Source organism: Ammodytes marinus (assembly GCF_949987685.1).
Source record: "Ammodytes marinus genome assembly, chromosome: 22".
Classification (NCBI taxonomy): Eukaryota; Metazoa; Chordata; class Actinopteri; order Uranoscopiformes; family Ammodytidae; genus Ammodytes; species Ammodytes marinus.
This window is the reverse complement of record NC_137226.1, coordinates 4,737,569-4,743,568: the sequence shown is the minus strand read 5'-3', so window position 1 is coordinate 4,743,568 and position 6,000 is coordinate 4,737,569. Positions and strand designations below refer to the sequence as shown.

The window sequence follows — 6,000 nt, the reverse complement described above, 5'->3', positions numbered from 1 at the left end:
GTACAAAACAAACTGCGTCAAGGCTGCACATTTCTCTCATTCCTAGTGAGTCCTCAGAGAACTCCAAGCGAAGCAATTACAAATGGATCTTCGTCTTGGGGGAAAGCCACGCTGACACCGGTGGAGTGCACATTCTGGTCCTCGAGGAACGATTCCCCTAATGTTGTTTGGATGAGTGGACGCTGTGTGTGTGTGTGTGTGTGTGTGTGTGTGTGTGTGTGTGTGTGTGTGTGTGTGTGTGTGTGTGTGTGTGTGTGTGTGTGTGTGTGTGTGTGTGTGTGTGTGTGTGTGTGTGTGTGTGTGTGTGTGTGTGTGTGTGTGTCTAAAAAAGCCAATATCACGTTTCGGGCTGTCTATAGGTCAGAAGATATGTGATTTAGCATTCAGCCGTTTGAGCCAGTTTACAGAACCTGAGCTGTTTGGTTTAAAAGCAGTTTATTGTGCTGATATTCAGGTAGAGGAAAAGCTAGTTGTATAAACTTTTTTGTAGTACATTTGATCATATTGACCAAGCATAAAATGTTTGCTGCCTCTTGCATGTGAGCGCCTGTTAGTGTGTGTGTGTGTGTGTGTGTGTGTGTGTGTGTGTGTGTGTGTGTGTGATTCACAGGACCTGACTTGTCCCTACATTCCCTACTGTTATTACAACATAACCATTTCCAAAGGTATTCACCCGAAAAACTGGGAGTGTGTTCTGAAAACCTCAAAATGACTCATTGTGTGTGTGTGTGTGTGTGTGTGTGTGTGTGTGTGTGTGTGTGTGTGTGTGTGTGTGTGTGTGTGTGTGTGTGTGTGTGTGTGTGTGTGTGTGTGTGTGTGTGTGTGTGTGTGTGTGTGTGTGTGTGTGTGTGTGTGTGTGTGTGTGTGTGTGTGTGTGTGTAACTGCTCGTGGTGTCCAAAATAAATTGAGGACAGTCATGAGAGTTCATCCTTTCTTCCAACGCTTGTACTCGGTTGCCATGACGGCTACTAGCTAGTTACCATAGAGACTAGAGATATGTGCTCTTGGTATAAATGAAATGTGTTTTGTTTTGCATTTGTGTACTGGATTGCCTTCTCCTGACACTATTCCAAAATACTGTGTGTGTGTGTGTGTGTGTGTGTGTGTGTGTGTGGGTGGGTCTGTTCCTGCGTGTGTTTGCGTGTGTGTGTGTGTGTGTGTGTGTGTGTGTTTGTGTGTGTGTGTGCTCCTGCATAAGTGTGTTTCTGTATGAGTGTGTGTTTTTCTGTGTGTGTTTCTGTATGAGTGTGTGTTCCTGTGTGTGTCCCTGCGCTTATCACCTTCCTTGTCACCTCTCCAAATGGACAGATTGTCTCACATCCCGACAGCAGATGGTTGCTGCCTTTCGTTAGACAGTGCCGGCTTAGACCCCTATATATCATACAGACCTACATACACATGCATTTATATACCCAAGCATCCACACACTTCCACATAATTAGTTTAGGCCATCACCGATTCATGAGTTTTCACACCAGAAAGACGTTTACACCAGACGTATATGCACCTATCACACTTGTATCATAGAGTAGGTTTCAAGTGCGATGTGTTCAAATGTACCAGCATTTATAGGACGTTTATGTTCACATAAGTAGGTGTTAAAAAGGGAGTGAGTAGTAGCTTTAGTGTGGGTGGATTTGCCTCAGGACTGCAGTGTACTCAACTGGCCCCTGCCTGTCGATATATCGCTCTCCCAACCAGCACCTTATTTGCTTTCCTGTTGTAGAGCCCACCGTGTTGGAGATAGTGTGGGAGGTGTCAGGAGAGAATGTGTGTGTGAGCCCCTGAACTCACCACAAACCTGTGGCACAATAGTGCTGCTGTAGTAGCTGACTGCAGATGCTGCGGGTCTCAATCGACATCCGCACTTGTTAAAGGTGCTGTGTGTAAGAATTTAAAGTTGCCACGAGGAACTTTTTAAATATTTCTGAAAGTGTCTAATATTTCGTCCGATGATCATAAATGACATGTAACAGTGAATGAGACCATCAGTGCAAACAATGCTATTTTTATATAGTTGTTCTTAATGCCTTTGTCATGGGTACGCTCACCCAGGAACTACAGCTAGAGTAGTAAAAACACAACCACTTTTGTCTAAACGTTGTGCAAGAATGAACACAAAAGGAAAGTTCCTCGGAGCTCCTTTAAAGTTATATTATCGATGTATAGTTACGTTGTTTAATAGTGTTTTCTCACAGGGGGGGAAACAAAAATAAAGGAACCGTGCACTCTCTTTACTATTTCTATTTCTCATCCTAGTGGATCACATCATTGACAGACTCTTGTAAAAGACAGAAATAGTCCGAATGACATGGAGCTTTGTGGGTTGGATTTCATTTATGTGACACTTTCCTCTCACACACATGTGAATATCTACCCTCATACATAGACACATGCTCATGTTTAATATTATCCACACACACACACACGCACGCACACACACACACACACACACACACACACAGGCGCTCTGGTTGTCCCAGTTATGTCCTCTAGTCACCTGTTAGAAAGCAGTGTGTGAGTGAGTCAGGTTTTATGTTTAATTTCTTAAGGGTATTTTGGTTTTTGGTTTAGGCTAAAACGTCCCACACGCATTACTCAAGTCTGCCCAGTGATGACGTTCCTCTGAGGTTTATGACGCCTAGTAGGACATTGCATTACCAGTGTAAGTATAGGATCAGATAAATGGGGATTTTTCGGCTCTGAGCTATTTCCTGCCAAATGTCTGAACTTGTCTGCACCGGTAGCTAGGGGAACGGCAAAATGTGAAGAAACAAGCAACTCACAACATAGAGACTGCGTTTCAAATCGCACACTCTTTTTTTTTCTTCTATTGTACATACTACATTTGACCATAACAATAATTTAGTTAGCATGCAGTAGGCATACAACTTGGATATACTTTTACTTATATTTATTTCATCATAACATTGCGCCTTGATCTTGCCTCTTGATTTTATATCCGTCGCATCCCCGGTTGTTTTCATACAGAGGCTCGGTCGATGTGACGATCACTTCCGGTGCTTACTGGATTGTGGGTCAGAATCGCTCAAATAGCATGCTGATTTCAACACTAAAAATCTTGGCCGTATGTAGTAGACATCCAGGTATTTTTTAAGCATACTAAATCTGAACACAAGAATTTGGATATCCTAAATCTTTTCTCTACCATTCTAAATAGCAGCAAGTATGGGGATTGGAACACAGGGAATGTTGCTCAGCTGAAAGGTTTCTAAAGTCCCATTCATTCTCTCCCAACATAAGGTTTTTGGTGACTTCCAGTTGGAGCACTTTCAGGGATATATTGGAAGGGTATCAAACTATCCAGATTGAGGGGTATGCCATGGTGGACCATTGGTCACGGCGCCAACCGTTGAACTACAGCGTCCCTGGCTGGTTCCCATCCAAACGGGAAAGTCCCAAGCCCATCTTTGCCTTCCATTATTTCCTATAAACTCTCCCAGTTTGGTTAAAGGTGCTACGAGGAACTTTTAAATATTTCTAACTTTTCATCTGATGACAATAAATTACATGTAACGGCAAACAAGACCGCACCTTCTTATTTCCTGGTTTCCCCATAGCAACAGTGGCAGAGGCTAATGGATATTTTATTTCAAGCCTATCCGCGTAAAACAAAACTGACTCATATTTCTTGGATGAGGATATCATTAAAGGAATATATCCATGTTTTGGAAAACACACCTACCAGTAATTGTTTTTCTTGCTAAATGTTAAAGATGAGAGGACTGATAGCATTCATGTCTGTACAGGAAATATGAAGATTTCGGTTCGGCTGAAAATAGAGGGGAAAGGCTAGCCTATTACTGCCCAATTCTTTCAAATAAGGAAGCCAATCGGAAAACTTTTTGAGCCTTTTTGTCAGCCTATGTCAGTGAAATTTCATTAATCTTACATACAGATTCTGTTGAACTCTGTCAACTCGTGCTGCACACAAAACAAAACACATTTACACTCTTAACTTGTCTCTGTACGGGGCCAGTGTCTCCATAGTGACGAGATGAGGAGGAGGAGGAGGCAATGTAAACTGGGTAGAGAGAGAGAGAGAGATAGAGAGAGTGAGAGTGAGTGTGTAGAGAGAGAGAGAGTGTAGAGAGAGGGAGGGAGAGAGTGTGTGTATGTAGAGAGAGAGAGAGAGATAGAGAGAGAAAAAGTGTGTAGAGAGAAAGAGAGAGAGGAAGGGAGAGTAGCGCTCAGGCAGAGACATGCAGGAGATGTAGTCTGGCTGCCGCAAGCTGAGGGAAAGGAGGAGGAGTTGGTGAGCGCTGGAAATCTGCAGAGTGAGAGAGAGAGAGAGAACAGGGGGAGACAGACGCTGGTGGTACGGAGGAGTGGAGGACTGAAGGAGTGGAGCTGGGAACGCGTGGATAAGAGGAGAAGAAGAAGGAGAGAAAGAGAGAAAACACGTTTGTCTCGGACGGCAAGAAAAAGCAAAAGGCAAAATAAGACAGAAGAGAAGTGAGAAGAGAGACGAGAAAATACCGGAGGAGAGCAAAACTGAAGACCACTCTCCAACCTTTTTTATTTCATTTGGAATAAGTCCAGGCTTTGATCAGAGGTAGGTAAACCATGCTGCTGTACGGGGGAATGAGTGATGAAGAGAGAGAGAGAGAGAGAGAGAGGATATCGGTTAGAATACAAGAGACGGAAGAGAAGAGATGCAGTGTTAAGCAATTGATCCTTTTGTTCATCTTGCTTTTTTTCATTATGTGCCCGGGCTCGCTGGCTGTTTTATTAATGCACCTTCCAACCTCTGTGCTTTAGAGCGATGCTGAGGTGATTACAGCCTATACGCTTCCATGGTGCTCAATCAACACAACACTGCTGACTTGGCTAATTTACTGGCTGTGTGTGTGTGTGTGTGTGTGTGTGTGTGTGTGTGTGTGTGTGTGTGTGTGTGTGTGTGTGTGTGTGTGTGTGTGTGTGTGTGTGTGTGTGTGTGTGTGTGTGTGTGTGTGTGTGTGTGTGTGTGTGTGTGTGTGTGTGTGTGTGTGTGTGTGTGTGTGTGTGTGCGTGTGTGTGCGTGTGCGTGTGTGTCTGCAGGAGCTAGAGATGAATGTGCTTGTACATGTTAGTGTCCTCGATCCACCCGAGAAACAGCGAAGCATCAATTGTGCTTTGATCAAATTTGAAGTTTGCTCCACAAGTAAGAGTAACACTACTATCAAGTGACGTCTGTTATTTTTCGTATCATCCCTGTGAATTTAAAATGATACATCTTTCACAAAATATGAATCATTTTATGTATCTTGAGAGTGAGAGTACACCGATTTGGTAAGGATGTGCCTTGATGTTGTGTTGACAATGTTGAGATGCATTTAGTCAGATGTCATACAAGTCAATACATTTTTCTAGTCCCCCGAAAATAGCAAAAAACTTCTACTACTACAGTTTTAAACCCACTCTAGTCCAACCGCTATCCTAATGTGTGTCCTATACTCGTTTGCATGCGCTAACACACTCTTAGGGGACGGAGCGAGAGAAAAGTGTAATCTGGGACGAGACAGAGGTAGAACATACAGTAGTTGCTTAAAGGAGGGTTGTTGTTTATTGGTTTGTGAGAGTGTGTGCAGAGCTGAGACCAGAGGCTGACTGTCAACATCTCAACTTAAAGGTGATACTCACTGTGTATATGGATGGACATGAATAAGTACTAAGAAGGATTATCTTCTGTTTTATATTTTCAAGTTTTTCATCTCATGTTTCAAAACTTATTTTAAAATAATTTAAAGGAATACATCACCCATACGGAACCGGCATTCTATCATTGTAAAATCGCGATTGTAATATAACGAATGAGGTTTTTCTTCCCTCAGTCTTTCCTCAGTCTTCCCTTGGCCCAGCTGTCCTGTTAATCCTAACCCTACATTGACCATGTGTGACATGGGAAAATGTACGGTGAGACAGTGAGACCATAAAACACTTTTCTACCTTTTCTCAGGCTAGGATGAACCGATTTCTAAAAAAAAATGCACATTTAT

At 42.9% G+C, this 6,000-nt stretch overlaps 1 protein-coding gene across 3 annotated transcripts in view; it reads left to right on the top strand.

Annotated features, from left to right (window-relative positions):
- The window catches only part of anks1b (ankyrin repeat and sterile alpha motif domain containing 1B), a 206,563-nt gene that overhangs the window by 168,450 nt on the left and 32,113 nt on the right, over positions 1–6,000 (top strand). Inside the window, exon 1 of one of the 3 annotated variants that reach the window (XM_080050737.1) lies at positions 4,274–4,577. The exons of the other annotated variants lie outside the window; for them this stretch is intronic. The gene's annotated coding sequence lies outside the window, so the exon portion shown is untranslated. Of the gene's footprint in view, positions 1–4,273; positions 4,578–6,000 lie in introns of those variants that run through there. 3 annotated transcript variants of the gene reach the window in all.